This window comes from Myodes glareolus, chromosome 5, assembly GCF_982192425.1.
Source record: "Myodes glareolus chromosome 5, mMyoGla1.1, whole genome shotgun sequence".
Classification (NCBI taxonomy): domain Eukaryota; kingdom Metazoa; phylum Chordata; class Mammalia; order Rodentia; family Cricetidae; genus Myodes; species Myodes glareolus.
In genome coordinates this window covers 12,595,454-12,623,444 of record NC_142030.1, presented here as the reverse complement: position 1 = coordinate 12,623,444, position 27,991 = coordinate 12,595,454, and positions in this window count along the sequence as shown.

The window sequence follows — 27,991 nt, the reverse complement described above, 5'->3', positions numbered from 1 at the left end:
GAGGGCACAGCTGTGCGGCAGAATGAGGCTGAAGCTGCAAACCATTGGGAAAGTTGCAGTGGACTGACTGCTGCTGGCCTCCTGTACTGACATGACAGGCCTTGTGTGGAGCTCCGCCGCAGCAGTGGCTTTAGGAGCCAGCGTCTCTCAAGAGCTTGAAGTCCAATCCATTGGCCAGGGTTTTATTTTTGTTGTTGTTGTTTGTTTTGCTTTGTTTTGTTTTTTTGAGCACCCACAGGCCCACAGGGTATTAGATACTTTCTGGCCTCAGAGGCATAGCAAAGAACAAACCATTTAAAAAAAAATCTCTGTCTCTGGGGAGTCACAATCAAGTTGAGGGATCAGACAACAGATGAGTAAATTCCATCTCCTCCCCCCACCCCCATTTGGGAATATGATTTTAAGGTGTTTTACTTTTGTTTCTATCGAGTTTATTTAGCTCTGTGAAGCTGTGCTAGTCTGCCTGTCTAACACACCTGATGGTAATCCAGAGCTGAATGGCCAATAGTGAGGCAGGAGAGAGAAACAGGTGGGGCTGGCAGGCAGAGAGAGTAAATATGACGAGAAGTCTGAGCTAGGGAGAGATTTGGGAATAGAGAGAGGAGGACTTGAGGGGCCAGCGGGCTAGCCACCCAGCTACACAGTCAGACATGGACTAAGAGGGAAATAAGAGGAATACAGGAATCCAGAAAGATAAAAGCCCCGAGGCAAAGATAGATGGGATGATTTAAGAAAAGCTGGCAAGAAACAAGCCAAGCTAAGACTGGGCGTTAATGAATAAGTCTCCATGTGTGATTTATTTGGGAGTTGGGTGATGGGCCCCACAAAGAGTCCAAAGAGCCAAAAGAGTAATATACTCTCCCACATGTACACATATTACATATTATAAGAAGAGAAAACACTAGTGGGGAGAAAATACGAGTGTATTTGTGGATGTGTAAGTGTGCACTTCACATAGAACGTTCTGGGAAGGCCACTCTGAGGCTATGGCATTTGAATAAAGACATGGAAAACACAATGAACCTACTGCATGACTGTTTAGATGGATGCTTCAGGCTGAGTCAACACAAGAAACACGGATGCAGCAAATCTGAAGAACAGCAAGGAGCAGGGTGGGGGATGGGGCAAGATCATACCAGAACTTTGGATGGAAATAGGAAGTTGCTCTGGTTTGAACGACAGTGTCCTGCCAGAATTCACGTGGGAACCTAAGCCCCATGGTGGCACTGATGGAGATGAGGACCTTCGGGAGAGTGATGAGGTCATCGGGCCGTGCCCTCGTGGATGGATTTGTGCCTTATAAAAAGATTGGGGGAAATCAACTTAGGGTCTTTTTTTACTTTGCCTTGCTACCTCCCACCACGAGAGGATGCTGCAAGAGAGCCCTCACCAGACACTGAGCTTGCCTGGTGCTAGGTTCTTGGATTTCTTGGCCTCACGATAGGTTCCTATGATAAGATACTTTGTTTCACTTACTTTGCTACTGCAAAAACGGACAAGGGCAGACGTCTTTGCCAGGCTCAAGCAGAGTGACAAGGGGGTTCCACTTGCACCCTATTGGTGTCGGCCGGCTGGTGACTTGAGAAGTGAGTTGAGGAGCAGCAGGACACTGCCAGGAGGCTGTGGTCACAGCCCAGGTGACAGAGGGCAGAGGTGTGGGTCAGATTACCCCTGTGGAGGCAGTGTCAACTCTGGACCTGCTTACAGAAGAGACCTGGTCAAGCCTCCTGCCATAAGGGATAATAGGATGGCGATGCCTTCAACTGGAGCAACTGAAGGGATGACCTATTAGTAACTGAGAATTTCGTTTGTCTGTTTTTAATGTATTAGTAATCTGTGATTATAAAAGGATGATAAAGACTTCATTTTAGTTCATTAGAGCAGAACTAATCTGAAGAATGCAGACATGATAATCTGAGGTATATAAATTATGTTTTAATAACTCAGAATTTTTTTTTTGGTTTTTTGAGACAGGGTTTCTCTGTAACTTTGGAGCCTGTCCTGGAACCAGCTCTTGTAGACCAGGCTGGCCTTGAACTCACAGAGATCCGCCTGCCTCTGTCTCCACAGTGCTGGGATTAAAGATGTGCACCACCACTGCCCGGCTGGGACAGAGATTCTTGTTTTCCATATGACCTGGGAGTTGAAGGGACTCTGCATGCTTTGGGTCACTATTTTCTTATCATCCACCTTCATTTCTTGCCCATCCTTCTAGAGTTGTTTGCTGACTCTGTTTACCTGTGGGTGACATTCCATTGTGAGCTGCCAGGGCCACCGTCACCCTCACTTTCCTTCACTGTGTTTTCCTAGGCTTCTCAGCTTCTCTCTGCTTTTCAGTGGTAGTTAATACCCATGGCAACTTGATCCTCAAGGACATTACTGAGGTACTCCTTCGGTGATGTCTTGAGGGCATTTCTGGAAAAGAACTTTTAGAAGAAGAGCCACCTGAATGTCAGCTGGGGACCGAATCCAAGTGGGGAAAGTAGGATGCTAGCTGAGCACCAGTGTTCCCCTTTCTCTACGTCCTCATTACTGAAATGTGAGCAAGCAGTCTCATGCTCCTGCTGCCACGGAGCTGCCTGCTGCCACGGAGCCACCTGCTGCCACAGAGCCACCTTCTGCCACGGAGCTGCCTGCTGCCACGGAGCTACCTGCTGCCATGGAACTACTTGCTGCCATGGAGTTGCCTGCTGCCACGGAGTCACCTGCTGCCACAGAGCCACCTGCTGCCACGGAGCTGCCTGCTGCCATGGAGCCACATGCTGCCACAGAGCCTCTTCCTGATTTCTGGAATGGGACAAGAGCTTCATGGAAGCATCCCAGAAGTCTCTTGTAAGTAGCTAGGTTTCTGGAAGTCAACCCTCTCCAGGCTAAAGGAGTAACTCCTTGGCTGTCCTATCTCAGCCACTGAATTCTGTGTGCCCTGGCATCCCAGGCCACCCTCCCCTTGACTGCATCTGACTAATAACATTTGCCAGTCTTTTCACCAGTGGGGTCAAGTCCAGCTTTCTTGATCATTTTTCTCTTGTCCCTGATCCTGTTTGACCTTTGAGGGACAGAATGGGGTCTCTCTGGGTCCCCAGCCCTGGTATCACTCCTTTTGGCAAGTTCAGGATATTCATCCACTTTCTGCTTTTCCTGCTTTATCTCTGTGTCACCAGCCCAGTCAGACTAGGATTACCTTCCCCAGGGATGTGCCCCCATGGACTCCCCAAAATTTGTTTACAGAGCTTCAATGATCTCAGCCCTTGGGATCTGTGACTCATGGTCTCTGGTTCTTTGTAGGAGAGCCCCACCTCATCATGCATTCATGCCTTTCTTTCACAGGCTCTTGGCACCCTTCATGCAGCCTGGGACTTGCTTATGCACTTCAAGGGTGTTGGTTATTCTGTTTGAACTTGGAATCCACAAATTCCTTTGTTTTACCTGCGGAATCATTAGAGACCAACATGCAAATGTATAGAATGCAACATGCAGGGAGAGTATAGGGCTGGAGCCTTGTCCAGCACACACAGGCCTTGGGTTTGATTCCCAGCATTGCAAACAAGAATATGGGACATTGAGTTTGCTCAGAAGGGAAATTCAGGAGGTATCAGGGGAGTCACCCTTTCTGCCAGTCTCTGTTCTCATTGGCTCAATGACTTTTGCAGGCCTCAGTTTCCTCATTTGTAATGTGAAGGACTTGAACTGTATAAGGACCTGGCTTCTCTTTCAGAACTCCAAACACTCTGCGTTTGAGGAAATCATTACTGACTATGAAAGGTGCAACTTCTGAAGTGGTGTTCATGATGATGACCGCTTTTGGCAGGGAGGCGGTGAGCAGTGTTGTAGTGTAGCAGTGTTGCTACAAATATAGCAGTGTGTTACATTTGTTTATGCCATGGAACATTTGTTTTAATGATGCAAAGATCTGTTGCATTCTTTTATGTTGCATTTGTTTAACTCTGTGAAGCTGTGCTACTTTGCCTGTCTAAAACACTTGGTTGATCTAATGAGAAGTTGAACGGCCAATAGCAAAGCAGGAGTTAAGATAGGTGGGGCTGGCAGGCAGAGAGGATAAATAAAAGGGGAAAAAGAGAGAAAGGAGGAGAAGCAAGATAGAACAGGAGAGGAGGACACTAGGGGCCAGCCACCCAGTCACACAGCCAGCCATTGAGAAAGAGTGAAAGTAAGATTACAGAAGTAAGAAAAGGAGAAAGCCCAGAGGCGGAAGGTAGATGGGATAATTTAAGAAAAGTTGGCAAGAAACAAGTCACGCTAAGACTGGACATTTATAAAAAATAATAAGCCTCTGTGTCATGATTTGGAAGCAGGATGGTGGGCTCCCCAAAGAGTAAACAGTAATAAAACAAGCAGCTACAGGGCAGGAAGCACAGAAAGTGGGGAGCATGGCTAGCAGGACCCCATTTGACAAAAGCTTTGTTTTCAGTTGGCCTTTCTATCCAGGAAACCTGCATCATTAACCAGAACACGAACAGTGGCTGAGATTTTTCTCAGGGTAGAGTTTCTACGAAAAGTTTTAGGTATCTTCCCAGTCTTCCCATCTAACCCGTGAGGCACATGAGCGAAGGTTGATGAGATGACCATTCAGCTGCATAGCCCATCTTTGACACTCGCCAGCTATGTGGCCTTTCTGTCTTAGTCAGTGTCCTATCGCTGTGAAGAGCCATGTGTCCTAATAATGCCATTCCCTATGAGCCTATGGGAGCCATTTTTATTCACACCTCCACGTTCCACTCCCTGCCCCCACAAAGCCTTGTAGCCATATCATAATGGAAAATGCCTTCAGTCCAACTTCAAAAATCCCCATAGTCTGTAACAGTCTCAACATTGTTTAAAAGTCCAAAGTTCAAAATCTCTCCTGAAACTCGTGGAAATGTCTTACCCGCAATGCCCTGTAAAATCAAAGCCAAAAACAGATTACATACTTCCAAATACAATAACACAGGATATGTATTACCATTCCAATGGAGGAAAGGGAGCATAGTGAGGAAATGTGAACCAAAGCAAGACCAAAAACCAACTGCTGCAAACTCCAAACTATCTGTTTCCAACTCCTTTCAGCTTTGTTGACTAGAACATAATTCTTTCTCTTAGACTGGTTCCACCCCCTGTTAGCAGGTCTCCTTGGCAGGTAGGTATCCCAAGGCTTGGGCATCTTCAGCATCTTAAGGTCTCCCAGGAAACTCAGGCTTCACCTGCATAGCTTCACAGGATGGCCTCTCTGGGCCTCCATGCAGGAACACTGCTGACACATGCCTGGCCTCAGCAGCTTTTCTTAGTAATAAAGGAAGATTCCATAACACCTTTCTTGTATCCTAAACTCTGAAGCCAGAATCACTTGGCCATATTGCCAAGTTTTGCTGCTTTCTGGGGCAGGAACATGGGCTTCTTATTCAATTGCATCTTTACCAGCTTTCTGTTTCTCATGATTTTCTTCATTGTCTAAGCTTGGCTATACTGGAATTCACTCTGTAGACCAGGCTGGCCTTAAACACAGAGTCTGCCTCCTGAGTGCTGGTATTCAAGGTATGTACACCAAGCCAGGTCCTAAACTCTTATTTAATTCCTTTTCACAGACTGGAAGCTTAACTGGGTAGGGTCTTGCTAAGAGGTCACCACTCCTTTTATTTCATTTAGCATCAGACATGTCTTTAATTTGTTTGTCTCCTTGAACACAACACAGGACTTAGCTCCATTAAACTTCCTGGAGCCCTATATCTCTTCAAACTGTACATTCTGTATTTTTCCTTGTTCAACTTGTTCCTTTTCATAATAGATCTGCAGCATGCTGGCTGTAATAACCATAGAACACAGGCAATACTAGACTGTTTGAAGTCTCCTTTGCCAAAACACTTAATTCATAATTATTCAATTTAGCCTCAGGTAGATATTTGGACAAGGGCAGAAAGCATTCACATCCTTCACTAAATATCACAAGAACAATGTCTAAACCATATACTAATATTCTTCTCTGAAACCTCTTGAGCTAGGCCTCCACAGTTCAAATCACCCTAAGCACCATGCATGACCAATTAAGCCTGTTTATAGCACTCAACTGCTTTCCTAATCCAAAGTCCCAAAGTCAGAGTCAGGCCTATCATAGCAAAACCCCACTCCTGGTACCAACTTCTGCCTTAGGGTTTCTATTGCTGTGAAGAAACACCATGATTATTACAACTCTTATAGAAGAAAACATTTAGTTGGGGATGGCTTATAGTTAAAAGGTTTAGTCCATTAGAGTCATGGTGAGAAACATGAAAATGTGCAGCAGACACTTGGTAGAGAAGGATCTGTGAGTTCTATATCTGGATCAGCAGGCAGCAGGAAAAGAGAGTGAGATACTGGACCTGGCTCAAGAATCTGAAACCTCGAAGTCCATCTCCAGTGACACACTTCCTCCAACAAGGTCATACCTCCTAATCCTTTTAAATTATGCACTCCCTATAAGCCTATGGGGCCATTTTCATTCAAACCACCACACTGTCTCTATGTTTTCTCATCTGAAAATGGGAACAATTACTGCAGGAAATTCATAGAGTTGGGTGGTCAGGATGACACTAATGTCTCCTCTGTTTAGATCAGTCATCAATATACAGTAAATATGTAAAAGGAGATTGCTCTTTTGTTTCTGGCCACCAGACCTGAATAATCACACAGAAACTGTATTAATTACAATACTGCTTGGCTAATAGCTTAGGCATATTCCTGGATAGCTCTTATATCTTAAATTAACCCATTTCTATTAATCTGTGTATTGCCATGAGGCTGTGGCCTATTGGTAAGATTCCAGCGTTCTGGCATCTTTCTCCTTAGGCAGCTTTGTGGCATCTCTCTGACTCCACCTACTCTCTCTCTCTATTTATTTCTCTTCCAGCCTGGCTATATTCTGCCCTACCATAGGCCAAATCAGCTTTATTCATTAGCCAATAAAAGCAACACATATACAGAAGGACATCATGAATAGTCCAAGAAATTTATTTATTAGTGGTTGGAGGCAATTAGGCTTGGAGAGGTTAAGAAGTTAGACCTCGAGCCCTTGGCTGTCCACACAGATAGTTATCCCACCCTTTGCTTCAGAGTGATTTTCAGCTTATTGTTCCACATAGGACTCATTCTGGGAGTTATGCCCCTCTGCTCAGAACATCTTTGCATTGTCCTTTGAAGACTCTTGAGTTCTTAGGGAACCAGTTGACATGCTAATTTGCAGGTTCCCCAGGGAGCCCTAGAGAGGTGAAGGACAAAGTTAAGCAAAGAGGAAGCTATCTGCCCTTGCTGCAGCCATCATGCTGAACACCCTGTGTGTGAGGTCAGCTGAAAAAGAAGGCTTTAAATTTAACATAGCAAGATGATATGCAACAAAGCAGTTATCAAGCAAGAATTATAGTTACAATAATTAGTCCATTTACATCTGGCAAATTAAGGAAAATATTCTACCATCTATCTTATTTTTGTGAATCTAAAGTTTTATATCTAATCTATATTTTATCATAACTAAGGAAAGCTATAATTATAACTATCTATTCTTCAAATTCATCAAAGACCCCAGAAAGATATAATATTACTTAAGTTAACAGGAAGTACATTGTAAGCAACTTCCAAAACTCTAGAATTGACAGAGACATCTCACTGCCTGGACAGTCACCCAAAGTTCTTGTGTAACATTGAGGCATCCATCTTCAGCCTACAGACCCATAGCATCTGGCAGACTTTTCCAAGAAGCAAGGAATTTCAAAGACAATTCCACCTATATTGGCAGTTTGTCAGTCACTTTGTTCTGTGTCCTGCAGAATGTCTGACAGACTCTTTCATGAAGCAAGAACCCTGAAGGATCATCTCACCTTTAGGCAAGTTCAGCAGTCATTTCTCTGTGGGTTTTGAATGTCCAGTTCATATAGCATAGCATCAAGCAGTCCACACAAGAGCAGTTTCTTGCCTAAATGGCTAACAAACTCCATGAGGAGCCTCTTCAATGCCCATCATCCTCTTGAAGTAGATTGGTGCTGCCAGAAACAGATGTGTCTCATGGTCTTTAAAAGTCCTAAATTCTTAAAACATTTGAAATGCCATATTCTGTAAGTCTTTGAAAGGTTTGAAGACTATCTGTCGAGCTGAAATATATCTCTGTACATCTAAAAAAACCTAACTAACATGACTAGAAGCTTGACTAATCTGTATATATTACATTTTTAAATGAGCTGCACAAACATAATACCTTAATCTAGAGCAGAATTTTGTTATATATATAACAAAATTGACCTTAAATTTCTATCAATAAACCAAGATCCATACAAATGCAAAGTATTCATCTCTATAGCATATCCCCCTTTAAATGTAAACAAACATTTATAAACAATATTTGGGAATTTGGGCATAGTTCTCTCTAATCTGCTCCCTGCTTTTTGTTGGGCAAAGTAATTTTAGGAATTTATGGAGACCTATAAGGGGATCTTGGTCTATCAAACCACATTAGTCTGAAAGGACTACAGAGGATACAGATTCTCATCCTCTGTGGAAAGAAAAGCAGAACCTCTTTCCCAAAGCAACATATCCTTGGACCCAAACTTTGAAATCAAAACACCTTTAAGATATATCTGTTGGTTTAGCTTAGTAGTAGCCTGTACTTAGCTTATTCACAGTCAAAATGGTCAAAGAAAACACAATAATATACATAATCCAGACTCTGTGTATATTCCATCTTTATATGGCTTATTTTCTTACTCTATTAGTCTATGACTGTGCTGTGTCTCTTTAAAGACTTCACTTTAAAAAAAACAATTTACTTATTTTTATAACTCTCTATAGTCTTTACTTCTCTCTCCCAGGCCTGTGTACATTTGTCCAAAACTGTGACCCAGTTAGAAGTCTTTCTTTTAAAAATCTGAATCTGTCTTTATTGCATATCTGTAATTATTTTCTGATTAGGAACGCTTTTAAAAAATGCTAAGTAGGCATGGCTAGGACCAACTCCGCAGTCCTGCCTGTTGGCTCCACCCAGTCCAACATGGCAGAGGCATGTTCGCTGTCTTTAGAGCCATGCATTCTGTCCCAGCTCTAGGGTCACAGTGGGTGTATGTCACCATTAAGCAAGTCGTAGTGTGCTGCTCACAAACTCCATTTAAGTGTTCAGCCTCCTGAAAGAGTCAGAGTTCATGCTGGCAGCACAAACCAGGAAGCCGCCATTTCTAAACTGTGATTTATTTATTTATTTATTTATTTATTTATTGCTGCTAATCTTAAAGGAGCTGGGGAGTTACTGCTCATCACCAGAAAACAAAGCTCATCGGAAAAAAAATTACAGATTACCAAGAAGCTGTGTTTAACTTTGTTCTTTTGTGTCTAGAATTCCTTTCCAAGTTTTCTCAGGTTTTATGTGGATTTAACTGGCACACATTGGCATGCCAATCTGTTGGTGGAGACTCACTTTGGAAAAATTGGAAGTTACTATATCAACCGCACCTTTTTCTTTGATGTACACCCACCTCTGGAAAAGATGCTGGTCTGTCTTACTAGCTACCTGAGTGGATATAATGGTTCTTCTTTGTTCCAGAAGCCTGGGGATAGGTACAAGCACCACAGCTACATGGGAATGAGAGGATTCTGTGCTTTCCTGGGTTCCTGGCTGATCTCTTTTGCCCACCTCACTGTACTGGGTCTGTCTAAGTCTCCTCCAGCAGCTACATCATTTCTGGCCACCCAGACCCAAAATAATCACACAGAAACTGTATGAATTAAAACACTGCTTGGCCTATTTATTCATATTTCTAGATAGCACTTATATCTTAAATTAACCCATTTCTATTAATCTGTGTATCACCATGTGGTTGTGGCCTACCGATAAGATTCCATCCAGCATCTGGTATCTGTCTCCTGTGGCTGCTACATGGCTTCTCTCTGACTCCACCTACTTTTCCCCAGCATTCAGTTTAGTTTCTCTGCCTAGCTCTATTCTGCCCTATCACAGGCCAAAAGCAGCTTCTTTATTCATTAACCAATAAAAGCAACACATATACAGAAGGACTTCCCACATCAGTCAGCCTTCTTCCCCCAGCTGTGTTGCTCACTGCAGGCTGGAGCTCCCCAAGCTGTGCTTCTGCCTGTGTACTTAAGTTTCCAATAGCACTTGCCAGGAGAGGGAGACTGAGCTCATCTCTACTCAGTGTTTAGAGACCCACTGGTTTGTCTACAGGACTAATGAATTCTGCCAACTTGATAATCAGCAGGAACGAAGAGCCAACCATAGCTAATTCTTTCTGGAGTGCATGGTAATTAATTTTAAATGACTTATTTAGTAAGATGTAATGATGAGGCTAATGTTATCTCCCCAGATAATGAGCCTATTAGATGCATACACTGCCTTTGAGGTGAAGCAGGGAACAGGGCAGTTATACAGGAGTCGGGGGCACCTTGGAGGGCTTTCTCTCCCCCCATCAACCCTTAGGTTCTATCTTGAGTAGGACACTGGTGGATTGGCTTCTGCCTCTTTACTAGGATAGAATGACAGCCAGAACCTGCTTCCCTCATCTCAGGGGACACAGGGGCACACCAGCCAGCTGTTCTCTTCTTGCTTTTTGGGGGTATGGTAGCTCCTCATCAAGGCACCAATATACCCCATAAAAAGCCAACTGTCCCCAGATCCTCAGTCCAAGATCTGCTGCCACTGTATCCATTTACCCACAAGCACCCACTTTGACCCAAAACACAAAATCTGTATTTTAATAAAGAGCTCTGTCCTTTCCATTTGACCACAGTGACCATGACTATTGAGGGATGTTGATGGACCGGGAATTCAGGAAGAGGCTGTGGCCCTATTTGACACAGGAGTGAGTTCAGAGAGTCTCAATATTAAGCATCAAATTTCAGATCTTTCCTGCCACTTCTTAGCAGTGCTTTGGATGAACTGGTCAACTTCTGGTCATTTACTTTCCCTGACTGAAAATGGCAAGGCTAACCTCCTGTAAACTCTAAAGCTCTCTTTCCCTACCATGTGCTAAAGATGTTAGAGACACCATCGTGACTTATACCTAATAAAGAATTTTTATAGCACACGTTGTACTTGAATTTTAGTTTCTGTATCTTGTTACTTCTTTTTCCTTTCTAGCTCCTACTCCTCACCCACGATAAGTTGGATTTTTATGCAATCTCATGGGGTTCTTTAATCTATTTCTGGGATAAAATGTGGGATTAATAAGTCATACACTGTAAAGATTGACAGTTGCCAAATGTCCTGCCCCTTACAGAGGCTCCTTCCCTTTCTTGATCTTAGAAACCCATGTCGCCTTCCCATTGTCAGTCTGGGAGGTCCACATGGAGGGCTGAGAATTGTTAGGGGAAGTCAGTGATGAGTAAGGGAATGTTAGCCAATGGCTAAAAGAGGCAAGGACTGAACTGGATGGGACAAGAAGTAGGTCAACATGGAGTCAGATAGAAAGAGTAGAGCCCTGGGGTCAAAGTGGGTGGTGGTGGGTAAATGGTACAGCCTGCAGCAGATCTTGAGCCATAGAACTAAAGATGGAGATGGCTTATTATGGAGCATGTGACCCGAAAGAGGTCAGTGAGTCAGTTGTGACTGCATTTGTCACTATGACACACAGACATCTAAGAGGTTGCTGTGAACCCCAGAAGGACCAGAAAAGGCTGTCTTGTTTGGTTGAGCTACTATCTAAACATAGAAGAGCAATCTGTATTCTGTAGGTCAGCAATGATCTCTCTCTCTCTCAACAGAGTCCTGGGACCAGCCCAATCAAGGTCAGAAAGTTCTTTTCAATGTCATTATCTAAACCAAAAATGTTAGTATAAGCTTGTCAGGAAGGCGTGAGTGACAAGGCCAGAGTGACTCTTGGCCTTTTGTCCTGATACCCTTGGCCAATGAGCCTTGAGTCTTTGGGATTCAGGTTACCCTGGCAGAGGATCTACCTTCTGAAAGTCTGCATTCTGACCCAAGGGATGAAGAGCAGAGGTGTAGGTAAGGTATAGAAAACTCCGTTTCAGGCTGAACAGAAGTCTGGTTCTGTCAAGCTTGATGAAAATAAAATATTAGTGGTAGCAGAAAGAGAATTTTCATCATCTACAAAATGGGTCCCAGGGGTATCTGGCCTGGGTTTCTGTGAACTGGATGGAAGAGTACGTAAACGTTCAGTCCAGGACTCGTGACTCAGAGAACACACCCTGTAAGCTTTTGTTCATCTTAGTATTACAGGTTAGCACATACACAGAAAGCCAGGCAATGTGTTCATTCTGTAAACCCCTTGCTCTCCCTCTGCCTTCTCGACATCAAAAGCACTTATTCCAAAACACTCTACAACAGTTTTCTTTGTCGTGGTAAATGGAGATGACTTCTGCCTGGACTTTCGCTCAGTTTCTCACAACCCAGTGGGAAAAAGGTGCTAAGCTGCTGAAGGATTCAATGGCTGATAGTTCTGATTGGAATGAGAATTTGAAATGTTTTGGAGTAGGTTTGATTGCACTTTTCGATGTTGTGTGAGGAAGGAGGCAGTTACGTCAAAGCTATCAAGTGTGATCACCATTAAGTGCAAACAAAATTAGATGCCATCTATTTTCCATAGGAGATTTAAAAGTCAGGACTTGCCGGAGTAGCAGGGGCCCATAGTAGGACCTGGAGTGACTGAGTAGAAGGTTTAAGCAGGTGTGCGTGTGTGTGTGTGTGTGTGTGTGTGTGTGTGTGTGTGTAGGTGTGTGCGTTTAAGAGAGTCCAGATATGTGCAGATGCTTTAAGTATCAGTTGACCTGAGATTTCCTCCAAGGCTAGCCAGGGAAGAAAGGAACAGGGGGCACTGGGCTTGACATTGCTCTAATGGAGGTAAGGTGGTACTAGACTCTGTGACCCCTCTCTGACCCTATTCTGCCTGGAGAAGGGGCAGTATGCCAGCCTCACAGGGGACAGCAGAGAAGAGGCAGAAGGCCTCCTGGCCGGGGCTTTGGTAAGATTGGGCAAGGCCACCCTGTCACTTTTGTTCCGCTGTGCTCTAGGTGTGGAGATCACCAGCAGAGAGGGCGGGGTGGACATCCAGCTTTCTCACGGCGGACAGCAGGACAGAAAAGATCTGTGCCTGGGTGCGTGTGACACGGTGCCCAGGGACCACCAGATTCCATTCTCCCAGCACCTTTGACTTGGTCATCTTGTGTTTGCCTGATTTCTAGCTTCTGCCTCCTTTTTTTTAAAAAAACTTAAAATTGTCTTTGATGATAGTTTTAATGAGGCTTATAGAAGAAAGAGTAGTAGACATGGCTGTTATACTCACTGCCTTAACCCAGAAGTTCGCTTTTTTGTTTCTGAGAGTGAATTAAATCGTTTAGGAAATTATTTAATTCATCTAAGTCTTAAATTTTGTGATACAAGATTGTCCATATAGTTTCTTGTGATGCTTACTTAATGTTCTATTGGGTTTTCTCTCCATTACATTTTATTTGTGCTTTTCTTTTGCTAAATTGCACTGTGGTTTCAAAGGTTTGGCCTGTCTGTATTCTCCATCTGTCCCAAGTTGGAAAGAGCTTGGCTGGTCACCGGAATGGCACTTTGTGTTGACTCTGCTTTTGGCTCAGATACAGAACATTTAAGTTGTCACACCAAAAGACAGTGTGGCTTTACACACTCATATTCTACTGGTTTTCCCCCAATGTAGAATAAAGTTGTCTCAACATCTGTCTATGTGTCTATGAAATGGAGGTGTGTGTGTGTGCGTGTGTGTGTGTGTGTGTGTGTGTATGTTGGGAGTAGGGGGCTGGCTTCAGACTATCTTTATAAATGACCTCTTTTTGCTTTGTGTTTTTTGTTGTTTGTTTATTTGAAGATTCTGACTATATGACCCAGGCTGCTATTGAAATAGAGATCCTCCTGCCTTGGTCGCTCAAGGGTTGGGAGCATAAATGTGTGCTGTCTGCCTGGCTGCAGATGACATCTAGCTAACTTAAACACTGTGATGTAAGGTGAAGGCAGACTCCTTCTTCGTAAATCTCTCCAGGCAATCAATGCGCGAGGGCTTAACAACCAAAGATAAGACTGAACTAATGTTCATGTCTTATCCTCTTCACTTTTTAGGATATTGAAGGCAGATGTCAATGGAATCCAAATTCCCATAAACCCCACATGAGGGCTGTTTTAATATTTTTTAAGTGGATTTTACTGCTGGTGGCTTTCAGCTTTCAGAGTTCATCGACGCATCTCTTGCTGTCCGTGTGTTGTGATGATGGAAAAGGAGGAGCAGGAGAAAGTCTCGGCTGACATTTAATTCTCAGCACACTGCAGGCATCTCACTCCTAGGGCCCTTCCTTCCTGGCGTGAAGACGTGTGTCTCTGCTTGTCGCGATGAACTTTGTTCCTTACCATCCACAGTATTTTATGGCTATGGCAGTCACTTATGTGTGGCACTTTGCAAAGCGCCCTAGGAATACAATTGCTCTCTAGTTACTCCTCACCAGCCCCTCGTGAGGTGGGTGCATCTTCATGTTAAGCTCTTGAGGATATGAAGGCAAAATGCTGCTTGCTGAGATCCCACGGGACAAGCAGGACTCCAAGCTGCCACTTCAGGACTTCCTACAGGCTCTGGATATCTCTACTTGTGCTTGAAGCTTCCTCTGAAAGACACACTTCCAATTCAAAGAGAAAATTTGCCAAATGGTCAAAATGTCCGGGACATTTGCCTTAGGACAGGTAGTTGTAAGTGGAAGGGAGCCTGGGAACTGTGGGACAAAGATTCCTTTCTATGGATGAGTTCTTCCAGAAGGGTCTGTGTGAGCTATTGCTTTACTTATTTATTCATTTACTTTTGGGAGTGCTTTGGATTAAACCTAGGGTCTCATGCATGCTGGGAATGGGCTCTACCACAGAGACCCATTGTTCTGCTTAGAACCACAAAGAAACTGACCTGTGTCTTTGGAACCACAGCATGGCTTATTCAGATACTTCTCAGGATGGGTGGGAGTGGGTCGGGATGATGGCCGTTGTCCTCCAGGGCCAGGACGGATTAGATAATGACTGCATCTGTAAGCAGTCACACCACCTCTTGAGTGCAGGCCCAGCGAGTGACTGGAAAGAAGATGGAAAAACAAATACCTATACCCCACACCATACAGACCCTAACCGATACCACTTTCGGAAGGTCAGAAAATGGGACCCCCCTGCCTAGCTCTTTTCCCTGAGTGGTGTTAGAGAAGGAAAACAGAGCTCACGGAATGAATGTGTCCAGCTCCCTGCTGCCTCAGGGACTCTTAAGGCAGAGTGGGGAGGAACGTGAGTGGAGCAGCTTCAGAGATTTCCCATTGCAGAAGGTAGCAACCCCCCCCCCGCCCCCCCCCACCTCTTCTTGTCTAATGCTCTCGGCAGTCCTGTACAATCAATACTTTGAATTCCGTTTTTACGTGCAAAGGGGCTGGTGTTCCAAGCGCTTATCAACCTGCTCAAGATTATGTAGCTAATTAGGAGTGGAAAGCGGGCTCATTCGCCTATCCAATGAGCCGCAGAACCTGTGCGCGTCTCTCCGAGGCTTTGGTTTCCTAGGCTTAAAGCAGCTATCGTTTTAATCAGCCCAAATGGTCTGCCCTCTAGGGACGCTCCTCCCTGGGCATTTACCCCCAGGTAAGAGGGCAAAAATTCCTTTCTGATCTGCTTGTTTGATGAGGTCCCTTGGTGAAGTCCCAACTTCTTCCTGGCTTCTTGGAAGAGGTTGGAAGTCCTCAGGAAGAATGCTTGTCAAAGGCCACACAGGGCCCCTCAGTTAAATGAGATTCTTGATCACTGCAAGTTGGAGAGGCTGAGCTGTTTTAGTGAGCTCCCACTGACATCTCCAGGTCCCAGGGAGTGTCCCCCTCTTTGTGTCTCTGCAGGGGAATGGGGCTCTCTGACAGTTCGCCTGCCTTTGTCTCTGAACTACTATTCTCTCCTCTTGAAAGCCATTTCGATTTAGCTCCTCCAAAGGGCCTGTGTGAAGCACCTGTTTTAACTTCAGAGCGTTCCCCATGTCCTGGCAATACCAACAAAGCTCTTCTATTTCCAGATCTGAGGTCAAGGCTCCTAACTCTGAGGGGTCAGCTTTGGTTGTGTCGGTAGCTTGTCTGCAGGGATCTCCGGGCTTCTCCAGTCTGAGCTAGTCAGTATCTCGAATGGCTTGAGAACAAGAATATGGCAGGAAGGGCTCTCTAACTGGCCCGAGCCTGGCTAACTGGTTCCAACAGGCTTTGCCCTTTCCTTCCTTTCTCTCTGCCTTGCTAAGAACCGTTAGACTGCATTACTAAAGCTAGAAAGACCGCCATGGTCTATTTCCTCATTTGGCCACTGACTCATTCCTGAGACAAAACACCAAGGTCCAACAATCAAAATTTATTATTTGGCTAATATGTCCAATTGGGACTTACTACCAACTCACCCTGGTACAGACTGCCCCTATCTCCTTTGAACCCACTTCTGCAAAACAAACAAACAAACAACAAAAAACCACATTTGCTGCTGTTTGCTTGATTTCTTGCTTGCTGCTCATGCCACTTGCTGTCTGATTTTGCCCCTCCCACCACCACCCTTGCTGCCCCTCTGGGGTAAGAAGTCCCTTTTGTAGTGAGAATTTGGTGTCTGGTGTGTCCTGTGCCAGCTCTGAGGGGGCTGCCTTCCTATATATGGCAGATGCAGAAATACTTCTGGTTCAGCATCCCCAGTTATTTTCTGGATGAGAGGTAGGAAAGTAAGGCCTGGTTCTTGGTCTGAGAAAACTTTGACAACAAAGTCAGACCCCCACCCCAGGAAACCGAGATGCGTAGGGCTGAGGCAGCACTGGCCTCTGCTGGAGCTCAGGTGCCTTATTTTGTAGCTTGTCGTTTGCTGTGTCCGCACTGTGTAGAGATCACGGACCATGCTGTGTGAAGACAGACAACTGCGGTAGGAAACATGAAACTGAGCCTGGAATCTGTCCCAGTCTCCCTCGGCTCTGGTTGAATGTGTGCACGTGATAGCCTGACATGCCAGAGAACTTCCCTGCAGGTGAGTGAGTATGTGACCCAGTCTTGATTAAAGAACTGGCAAGGAGAACCTTCTGTGGTCCTTCAGGGAAAGATTTCGTGACGAAAAGAGAGGGATGCAAAGACGTTGTCTTTCCTTCTGACGTGATCATGATGGGCCTGGTGGTTCACAGTTATCTGGAGGTTCTCAGATCCAGGCTGACACTGCAGAGAGCAGAGAAGAGAAGGAAGCAACCGGCACCTGGTGACTTCATCATGTGGGGTTAAGCAAGCTGAGCACTGAGCATTTCCTGTCTGCAGACTTCTCCATGGAACAGGTGATCAATATCTGTATTGTTCAAGGCTATGCAGCCGAGATAGTCCATACTCAGAGAAAAACAATACATGTAGGAAACAGAATCTTCCGTGGAAATCAGCATCCAATGAAGACAGGGAATGCTCCTGTCAGGCCCCTGGAGAGAATTCAACAAGCCATGCCTTACCCATAATTTACAACTCAGTCTTATTGTACAAAAGGAAGACGGTCGTAGAAACAGTGTGTGGAGCAAATTACAATTCTCCCGAGATTTCCCCAAAAGCTTCTGAGGTAGTCTCCTGGCATTCATAATTGACATTCAACTAACAATTACTTCTAACAACTTTGGAATTTCTTTCTTCTGTTTTGACAAGTGGTGAATATCAAGAAATTTCCACCATTAACTGACTGTGTAAACCAAGTATCTTTTCACCAAATGAATAGTTATCTCTTCATTGATTGCTCTAGTAATTTCAGATTTTGGAAGTAGGAGTATTAAAAGGGCGTCACCTGTGGTCATGCCTGAATGTTGGGGCCTGCAATCACTTTATTATTCTCAAAGACAAAATTGGAGGTAAAACTTGGATTCCATCGTCTCTTCCTTATTCCAAGTGGTTGTTGTTGCCTTGGTTATTGTAGATCTAATGCGATATAAACAGATATTTGGCAAGTACAAAGTGAGACTTACACTCTCAAAGTTTGCTCCCAGTGACCTGCTTCTGCAGTACCATAAAGGCTGTACCACCTAAAACTCCCCAAACAGATCTACGAACTAGGAGCCAAGTGTTCAAATACCTGAGCCCATAGAGGACGTTTCTCATTCAAACTGCCCCAGGACTGAAACTCATACAGTATACTTCCATCACTCAAAGGAAGGAGGTTGCGTGCCATCACACTGCATCTCTAAACCCAGCCACAAGTATTTCAAGCCTTCCTCCTTAGTAGGAGTGTGGTAGTTGAAAAGTAGAAAGAGGAATATTGGGAGTTGCCCCTCACGATGCATTGGTGATCTGGCCCAATTCCTCTGCTCTCTCTTGCTCAGGAAACCTAGAATCTGCCTCTGACCCTCTCACTTATGGAGTTCCAGACTACAGTTCACACCTGTCAAAAGATCTCCCAGAACCAGATTCGGAGGCACAAGGCAAGTTAGAGTCTTCTTTTTCTTCCATCAGGGTAACAGCAGAGATGCTCTGGCCAACATGGGCTTTTTTTTTTTTTTTCCCAGACAGTTCTGTTCCCTGGCCAGTCTCATCTCAGGGCAAACAGTCAGTGATCTTTGGAATTATTACTATGAAGATAAACATGAGAGTCTGGGGTAGGAAAGAGGTGGCAAACTGGACTCACAGACTCTTCACCCATTCAGCATTAATAATGATGATTACAGCTGTCATTCATCCAGTGTCTACCAGAGGTTGGACACTACGCAGATGAGACCTTGGTGTGGGAGAATTGTCTGTATTCTGTCAATCATATTTTAATAAAACGCTGATTGGCCAGACAGGCAGTATAGGCGGGAGGGCCAGACAGGAAGTAGGGGTGGAGCAAAGAGACTGGGAGTATTCTGGGAAGCAGGAAGCTCCTCCACAGTTCTGCCCAGACCACCGGAGAGGAAAGATGTAAGCTGCCCAGTTGGAAAAGGTACTGAGCCATGTGCTAATGTAGATATGGATAATGGGGTAACATAAGTTATAAGAGCTAATAAGTAGCCTGACCTAATGGGCCAATCAGCTTTATAACTTATAGAGATCTCTGTGTGATTGATTTTCTTTGGCACTTGCTGGCTGTGGGGTACCGGATGAGACAGATACCCCAACAAGCCGGCCCTACATGTTACAAGACCTTTATAAGCAAATTCCTTATCCCTAATAAGATATTTTAAATCTTACATCAACGTTTCAGATAATGGTACTGACCTTCATTGTTAGTTCATTGTTAACTCATCCATGGTCACACAGATGGGATTTGAGTCCAGCACTGCATCACTCCTAAACCTTTCTATGAGATGATTCTCCTGTGATGTACCAGGCACTAATGTGGCAATCTGAGGATATGGAGTGTTGTCCCTGTCTTCAGGGATCACACGGCTAACAATGATCACAAACGTGTGCCCAGCACCTGCAGTGTGCCACTTGCTGTTCTAAGCAACATACATATGCATGCAACACATGTATGCATGCAAATATATATGTTTATTTATATATGCATATATCCATTCATATGTGTGTGTTCACGCAGCAGGAACAATTACCAGTTCCATTTAAGAGAGGGATCACTGAGGGACAAAGTGGGGTACCTTGCCTACAGCTGTGAGGCCACAAGGTGATAGGGCTCGCCCTTGAGCCCAGACAGTCTGTTTCTAGAACCTATGTGCTCAAATATGTGATCTTTCCACCTGTCGCCTGAGTTACCAAGGCAGAGGACAAGAGCTTTAGAGCTACAAAGTGGTCCAGGCAGGGCTTTGGGTCCAGGCAGGGCTACTGGGGAGACCAAAACAGGAGAAGGAAAAGGCCAGAAAGACCCATGGAAACATCCAGAGAAGGCAAGCAGAGAGGAGGGGGGCCTAGAGAATGTTCAGGTGAGCTCCCCGGAGTCCCTGACAAGAGCTATGTGAAGAGGGAAGCAGGAAAGCCCCTCTCACACCTGCCTGGCCACAGCATTGGCTTTGTACTCAGTGGAACTAGACCTATACCCATGGCACAGTTGGGTCTGCAGAAACAGAAGGTCGGTGAGCTTGTGGCGGTAGCGAGTCTGGGTGTGCCATGAGGGGCCTGAGAGGCGGAGGTCAGGGTCAATGCAAGACACCAGCAGGCAGATGTGCAGTTAGAGGGACGCTGTTGTGCAAAGCTCGGCTCTGCCCTTTCTGAGTCCAAGTCCACAGGGATTTTTCTCAGCTCTCTCCTCAGTAGATGGTCTGATAATCCTGCTCCCTACTCACCCAGACTCTGTCTCTCTTGCTATGCAGTTTGTATATGCCCAGCAAGCCCAGAGTTGAGGAAAAGTCCGGCTGGAGACAGCAGACTCTGGGACCACCTATGCCACCTCCGCTGGTCAGGTAACAGAAAGTCTCAGGTGTGTATCCCAACCTGCTTCATGCTGGTGAACTGTGCTCACAGAATGGCGTTTATTTTAGTAGTGAGCCAGCAGAGGCATCCTTTAAGGGTAGAGATTATAAAGCCACCCAGTACACTCCAATGGTAGCATCTGAGCCATTGGCATCTCTACACAGGTAGAGGAGAGCTAGAGCCAAATCCTTACTGCCAGTTATGCAACCATAGAAATGTGAAGTTAGCCTGACTGAGGAGAGCCGGCTGGTCAGTGAGAGCTAAGGGAGGAAAAGGAACCCACACCCAGCCTCCAAGAAGGAAAAGGCAGGCTGTTGTGGAGAAAGGAAGGCTGAGCAAGAGGATGAGGTCTAGACTAAGGTTCCTTCTGGAAGGTTTTATTTGTTTGTTTGTTTGTTTGTTTATGCGTATGGGTGTTTTTCCTGCTCCTACATCTATGCACCACATTTACATCTGGTGCCCTTGGGGGGCTAAAAGAGGTCACTGAATCCCTTGAGACTGGAATTATAGACAGTTGTGAGCTGCCATGTGGGTTCGGGGAATCGAACCCCGGTCCTCTGGAAGAGAAGCTAGTGCTCTCAACTTCTGACATGTTTTTGAAGCAGAACAGTTGTGTTGATTGGCTTTCTCTCTTATGACAAACACCTTAGATAAGCAACGTGGAGAGAGAATGGTTTATTTTGGCCCTCGAGTTTTGGAGGCTTTGGTGCAACATTAACTGCTTTGGACTTGTGGAGTAGCAGCATGTTACGCTAGGGTGGGAACCAAGCCGGTGACCTCACCGTTGAGAGCAGAGGAAGAACAAGAGACCAGAATCCTACACTCCCCTTCAAGTACACACTAATGACTGAAAGACCTCCCAACAAGATCTGCCTCAACAGCCTTTGGTCAACACCAAGTGGGGGACCAAGTTTTAATACATGGGCTTTTGGGAGAAATTTAAGATTAAAGCCTATAGCAACAGGCTCAGCTAGAGGAGAGTTGAGTCTTCTCTGAAGGTCTTAGCAATTGAGGTCTTTGAGAAAATTTATACACCATAATAAAATGTCCAGTGTGGATCTGAGTGACTGCCAGCTCTCAAGACTGAGCTAGTCTTCAGTTGGATGCTGGACTGAAGGCTACAGATGGTAGGTTTTCTGGAAACAGCAGAAGTCCACCCCTGCTTTGAGTCTCCAGCCACTCCTGGCAACCAGGCATCATTGCCACAGAACAGTTACACTTGACTTTTCCCTGTCACCTGTGCAGGTGTCCAGACCTCGACTGGCTCATGCTGGCTCTTCTTTCCCACGGCTGCCTTTTGCTCCTGAAAGATGAGAGAGACCAGAGGAAGGGGGACGTGACAGAATAGAAGCTGCTTCCTTCTCCATCTCCTCTCCTTTGGATAATAAAGATTAAGCCTAAGTGAATGAATATGAATTGTCAGGTTGAGAAGTTGAACAGAAAAATCAGACAAAATACGCATAGCATCCCTTATGGGAGTCTTGTCGGTGATGTTTGGGCTGGGTAGGATCTGGGTGCTTGGGGGCCTGTGAGTCTGCCAACTTCAGACTGCCGTCTTTGCCATTTCATATCTAAAACATTTGTAATACAGTTTAAGAGACTCCTCACTGGGTCACTATCATAAATGAGAAGTTATTCCCGAAGGACCTTATCTAGAACAACAAATGGATCAAATTATTGAATTTATTAACATCTAAATTAAAAAGTCAGAAAAAGTGAGTTTTAATTAATTGGCTTGCAAACAGCTTCCCCGGGGAGAAGATAACAGCCCCTTCCACAGTAGCCTGGGATCGGAGACATATTATTTTTTAAAACAATAATAATATTTTCACCACAGTTCATATCTGAGAAATTCAAAGCTGTCCTATAAATGTTAATTATTTAAAGACTTTCTGAGACTGAAGCAGCTAATTACTATTTTTCTCAGGCTTTCTAGTGAGGAAGTGGCAGAGGGAGGGACGGGTGAATGCCTTTGCCCAAGGTCATAGTTCAGTCTGTGTGAGAGATACTGTGAGAGCTGCATTGGACGCTGTCTGCCCTGGCTTCTCCAGAGCTTGGTGACTGGCCTCCTTCCCATCCCCTAGCTTGTCAATAACTTCAAGCATGGCCCTGTCTTAATACCCAGGGGTCTGTTGTAGGGCTGCGGGATCCTAGCTCGTGTTACCACCATGGCATCTGGAAGCTGCCTTGGGTTCAATTCTGGGACCCACACAATAGAAAGAGAGAAGCAACTCTTATAAGTTGTCCTATGACAACCACACACATGTCATGGCACGTAGGCACCTCCTCACATATATACAGATACACGCATGTATGAAAATAAATAAATATAATGTAAAGAAAACAGGTGCTAAGAGAGGTTAGGAAGTGCAGCCAAGGTCACACACAGCTGGTGAATGAAAAGAGAGAAACGGAATCTGAACTGGTGTCTGCTGAACTTGGCACTTCTTCCCTGCCTCTAAGGATGACACGCCCCAAGACCCAAGAGATGTCAGCTGAGTCCTCTGGGTGTGGTCAGTGGCACAGGTCTCAGAGGCTCAGTACCTCGACTGATAGCCCAGCCTCTGTCCTCTCCATGCTAGTGGCAGTGAAGCCGGGACCTGCATGAACGCCTATGGGTCACCTTGTAATTCAGCTACTAGGAGGATAGGATTGGCTAGGAGCACCTTGGGGACCCCTTCCAATCCCTGTCTGTAGAGATACGGAGGATGTAACTTTCTGGGGCCAGCTTAGTCTCTACAACAAGCCACCAGCTCCCTGCAGTGGGAGGAACCAGACCCCTGTTCTATTTGCTGGGAACTAATTAATTCTCCTCCCCTTCCTGGAGCCCTTCATCAACTAGAGAGCTGCAGTTCTCTGTGGGAGGGTGGGTGTGCCCACAGCAGGGGGCACGGCACGGGACACAATCAAGATTCCTTTTGGGAGGTGGGACAGAAATCCACCCTATCCATTGTCCTCTGCTGTAGGGATCAGCCCATGCACATGGCTCTGCAGCCACCCCCGTGCCCAGGGACTTCCATGTACTTTCGTTATACCCGTTCATCCTCTTCTGATAGGGGAGTTCAGCCAATCACATTCTGTCTGTGGAGCTTGTTGCCCTAAGGCAAAAGTTTACCTATAAACCTGGAGGATGCATTTCCCCGCCCTCTCTCGCTCTGGCCTGGGTGGGATTCTGGTGTAAGTTTTTCCTTCTGTTTTATTAAAGCTGTATCTTTTGTAAGATAGTCTGGGGACCTTTCATTACCGATCGCACTGTGTCTTTACTCTTCTACTGGGTGGACCTGGTGCATGGCTTAACTATTTCTTAGTCTGCTCATCTTTAAATGGGAATCCTACCAGCGCTACCTCCCAGCTGACCGGGGCTAAAAGGGAAGATGTTTTTATACCATTTAGGTAGCACCTGGTCCAGCCATGGCTGACATCGGTGCCACCGTTAATCCCACTGAGCCTGGTCTTCCTCAGCTATCGGCTGCGGACAAGCACACAGGTGCTCGAGGACAATCTAAATGAGACACCTAAGGTGAATGAAGCATTTGCCTCACAGTGAGGACTGTTTAATGTGTGTGCAACCCCCCAGGGACCCAGATGAAAGGCTTCGAGTCTGTCCTTCGTGATCTGGGCTGACTGGAGTTAGGCAGAGGCATGCATTGCATCCTAAAGCAAAGGACAGATGACCATGCATCCGCAGAGTTCTCTTTTTAATCCTAAAAAAAGCCAACAGGGTCCTGTACCAATCAAGATCATGATTAATTGTCCTCCCAATGTGAGGTGTGCCCTTCAATTTGCAGGTCTTTCCCTCATCCATCGTCAACTTGACTTTTACCAGAAGGCATCACCACTACCACACTGTCAGCAAGGAAGCCACAGCCCAGGGCAGAGTCGTTTCATTTCCTTTAGTCTCCAGTCAAGGGTAACTATGACCATTGCCATTTTTCTCACTATAAAAATGTCAGGCACCTGCCTTCCCCAGCCCCGATGCTGTGAGGCCAGACATGATGGCCACCTCTTCTGGGAAATGGGAGGAGAGGAGTCTAAGTCTCGTTCAGTTGTTTATTCAGCAGTTCCTTGTCAGGTTTGATGCTTTCAAGCGCTCTGAGGTCCTGAGGAGAGGGGAACTCGCTTTCCACCAAAAAAGGAACCATAGTAGATTTTCTTTGCAAAAGAGAGGAGACACAACTGGGCGGTGATAGTACATGGTTTTAATCCCAACACTCAGGAGGCAGAGACAGGTGGATCTCTGTGAGTTCGAGGACATCTTGGTCTACAGAGAGAGTTCCAGGACAAGCTCCAAAGCTACACAGAGAAATCATGTCTCGAAAAAAAAAACCAAAACAAACAAACAAACAAACAAAAAAAAAGGTGGTGGTGGTGGGACATATGAATTTCCCTATTAATTGCTGCCAAGAGGAGGTCTATCTGGTATCACCTATTCTTTGCTCAATTGTCCTCTCCCTGCCCCCGAGTGTCTGTCTGTCTTCCCTGTATCCCTCATTCTGATTTTGGATTCTCTTGTTTGGATTTTGGACTGTGTTCTCTGAGTGGTTGCTTTTGAACTGGTTAGTTTCTGACTATAAAGTACGCTCCTGGAGAAACCAAATCAATGCCAATGAATGGGAGTGGGGAATGGGAGGAGACCCGCTGGGCTTCCTTGCCTAAGTTCATCCACCAAGAAGCCAGCTTCTAACCTGGAACACGGCCCTCCCTCTGACCACACACCCTGGCAACAGTACCTGTGTCCCTCACGGGAGTAACAGTGGTGACAGCATGGGGTTGAGGGATACTGTTTACTGAAGGCAGCATGTCCTGGTCTCTCTGGAACCTACTTGTCTGAGGAACAAAGGTGCCCACGGTTGGTCATGGCCACTGTGTGTTCTCATGCGTTTCTGCATCAGTGACTCTGCTCACAGAGATGCGAAGGGCACAGTCTCCACTGCACAAACGGCTTGACTTCTCCCCAGGAGACAGCTCATTTTCTCTCAATTGGTCTTATGACCACAACTTTGGTGATTTCTTAAGTGGGTAGGTCTTGTGGGAGGGTCTTTTCTTACCTTCTGTCCAGCTGTCAGCAGGACTCTCAAAAAGAGAGGGAAAGGGACTTTATTGACAGACTGGGGGAGGTCTTTGTAGCCTTCTGCTGACCCAAGTACCCACTGCTCTTCAGCCTGCTCACCAAGAATTTCACCTCCCGCCTCGACACTCAGAGGAGGTTGCCCCCTCCATGTAGCCTTCCCTGAAAACTCTGTCACCCTGTCCATAATACCTCCCTAGTGTGTCGTCTTTGTACCCCTAGGATCTGTTGGGAATGTGTGACATTCCACTTCTGGATTGCAGAAGCCAGTCAGATCCAGGCCAAGCCCGCAGGCATGAGTATTCAATGGCCCTTGAGAAAAGCAGGAAACAGAGCCTTAGATTTTTCCCTTTCCATCCCCCTCATCCCCACAAAGCTTCCTATGGGAAGTTTTATTTCCTCTGGAATGTGAGGTGTGGGGAAGGGGTGGTAGAATCCCCCATATTAAAGGCTGGTCCTTCCCACTCACTGCGTCTCCCCTCCCTGCTCCAAAAGTGAGCAGACCAGATATTGGTACCCATTTCTGAAGCTGCCTTTAGGGCACTGGGGTAGGATGCTGGGAATCTTTTGACCAGGCCTATGATGTCAAAGAAACCCTGTCATTGATTTATTACTGTTTTCCTTTCTCTTCTCATTGTCTATTAACCATTCGAGAGTGTCAAGTTCTGTGACATTAATATGCCCTTCTTACTGCCCAACCCATATCATCATATTTATCCAGCACCTTCTCACGCATTAATCTCTACCCCAACCACCAGCATCCTGTGTTCTGTCTTTATGAATCTATACCCAATTATTTCTTTTTTCTGTTGCTCATTTTGTTTCATTTTTATATTAAAAATTTTACTTTTCATTTTACATATCACTTCCAGTTCCCATTCCTTCCCCTTCTCCTGCCCCATCTCCTCCCTTCCCATCCCCCATCCACTCCTGAGAGGGGTAAGGCCTTCCTTGGCGAGTCAACAAGATCTGGCATACCAACTTGAGGCAGGACCAAGCCTCTCCTGCCATCAAGTCTGGACAAGGTATCCTACCATAGGGAACGGGCTCCAAAAAGCCATTTCATGCACCTGGGATAGGTCGTGGTGCCACTTCCAGGGATCCCCACCCCTAACAGATCAAGCCACATAACTGTCACCCACATTTAGAGGGTCCAGTTCAGTCCCATGCAGGTTCCCCAGCTGTCGGTCCATAGTCTGTGAGCTCCCACTAGCTCGGGTCAGCTGTCTCTGTGTTTTCCCCATTATGGTCTTGACCCCACTTGTCCACATGATCTCTCCTCTCTCTCTTCAGCTGAACTCCAGCTGAGCTCCAGGAGCTCAGCCCAGTGTATAGCCAATTATTTCAATGGCACAAAAGTACTTAGACGCAGAACAAGCCAAGCTCAGGGTACACAGAGAACCCTTGTATCACCCCTTGCTGGCTACTTTTTTTTTTTTTTGTCAACTTGATCCAAATTAGTGTCAGCTGGGAAAATGGAGCCTCACTTGAGAAAATGCCTCCATCAGATTGGCCTGTGGGTAGGCCTGGGGGCGCATTTTCTCAGATAATGAATGATGCCCACTGTGGGCAGTACCAGTCCTGCATAGGTGGTCCTGGGTTGTATAAGGGAAGTGGGCTGAGTAAGCCGTGATGAGCAACCCAGGAAACAGAGCTGCTCTGCAGCCTCTGCTTCAATTCCTGCTTCCAGGGTTCTGCCCTGGCTTTCCCTGATTAGGGACTATAACCTGTAAACAAAACAAATGCTCTCCTCTCCGAGTTGCTAGGAGTCTTTTGCCTCAGCGACAGGAAGTAGGACAACCCCAGGCTCCCACTACCGACCTGTGCTCTGCTCAGGTGCAACAGATCTGCCGTGGATGTTTCTGCTGTTGGGGAAGGTAGAACCGAAAGCTGAATTCAAGCCCACCCGGACTCTCAGCCTGCGCTCTAGGGGCTGAGGAATGAAACTTAAGTGGGGCCATCTCAGGGGCTTTGTGAGGGAAGGGACAGGGACAGTGAGAGGCTGTGAGAGCTGGCAGTTTGGGAATCCCTCCAGTCATGTTTGGTTGCTTACTTGTGTGATCAATTTTGTTTGCAGACACATGGTTTCAGGCCCAGCACTGACCATAAAGACAGGTTCCTCAGAGCCATCAGGGCAGTGGCCTCACAGTCGACCTACCGTGGATGGGGCTTCCCTGCTTGAGTGAACTACTCAGGGCCAGGCATGGTGGGCGAATGTGTGAGCATTTCACACGTCCATCCACAGCAGCCCCAGCAAGGCACTGGCTCTTGCAGGAACGGTGATCACACCGGCTTACTTGAACCACACACCAAACGTATGCCAGGCACTGTTCTGCATGCTGAATCCCCTCTGAGTCGCAACAGTGTCTCAGGTTTGCTGGAAGCAGACCTGGAGCAATCCTTCTACAAAGGGCTGACTGAGTGAACTCAATAGGGGCCTTAGCATCACTGAGAGAAGTGGGGAAGGGCGGGGCAGGAGGCTGAGCAGGGCTTTCTTTCCTCTTAACCCTTCCCACCCGGAAGCAGGGTGATTAACATAAGAGCTGTCTTGCTTAGATGTGAGGCATTTGCTCCCTTCATTCCTCGTCAAAGAGTTCTTAC